This window comes from Chiloscyllium plagiosum, chromosome 18, assembly GCF_004010195.1.
Source record: "Chiloscyllium plagiosum isolate BGI_BamShark_2017 chromosome 18, ASM401019v2, whole genome shotgun sequence".
Classification (NCBI taxonomy): domain Eukaryota; kingdom Metazoa; phylum Chordata; class Chondrichthyes; order Orectolobiformes; family Hemiscylliidae; genus Chiloscyllium; species Chiloscyllium plagiosum.
Genome location: NC_057727.1, coordinates 14,657,879 through 14,658,122, shown reverse-complemented (window position 1 = coordinate 14,658,122; position 244 = coordinate 14,657,879).

The following is a 244-nucleotide window of genomic DNA, read 5'->3' as shown; positions in this document are numbered from 1 at the left end:
GGGGTGGAGGAGTACAGAACTAGAGGGCATAGGTTTAGGGTGAGAGGGGAAAGATATAAAAGAGATCCAAGGGGCAACCTTTTCACGCAGAGGGTGGTACCTGTATGGAATGAGTTGCCAGAGGATGTGGTGGAAGCTGGTACAATTGCAACATTTAAGAGGCATTTGGCTGGGTATATGAATAGGAAGGGTTTGGAGGGATATGGGCTGAGTGCTGGCAGGTGGGACTATGTTGGGTTGGGAT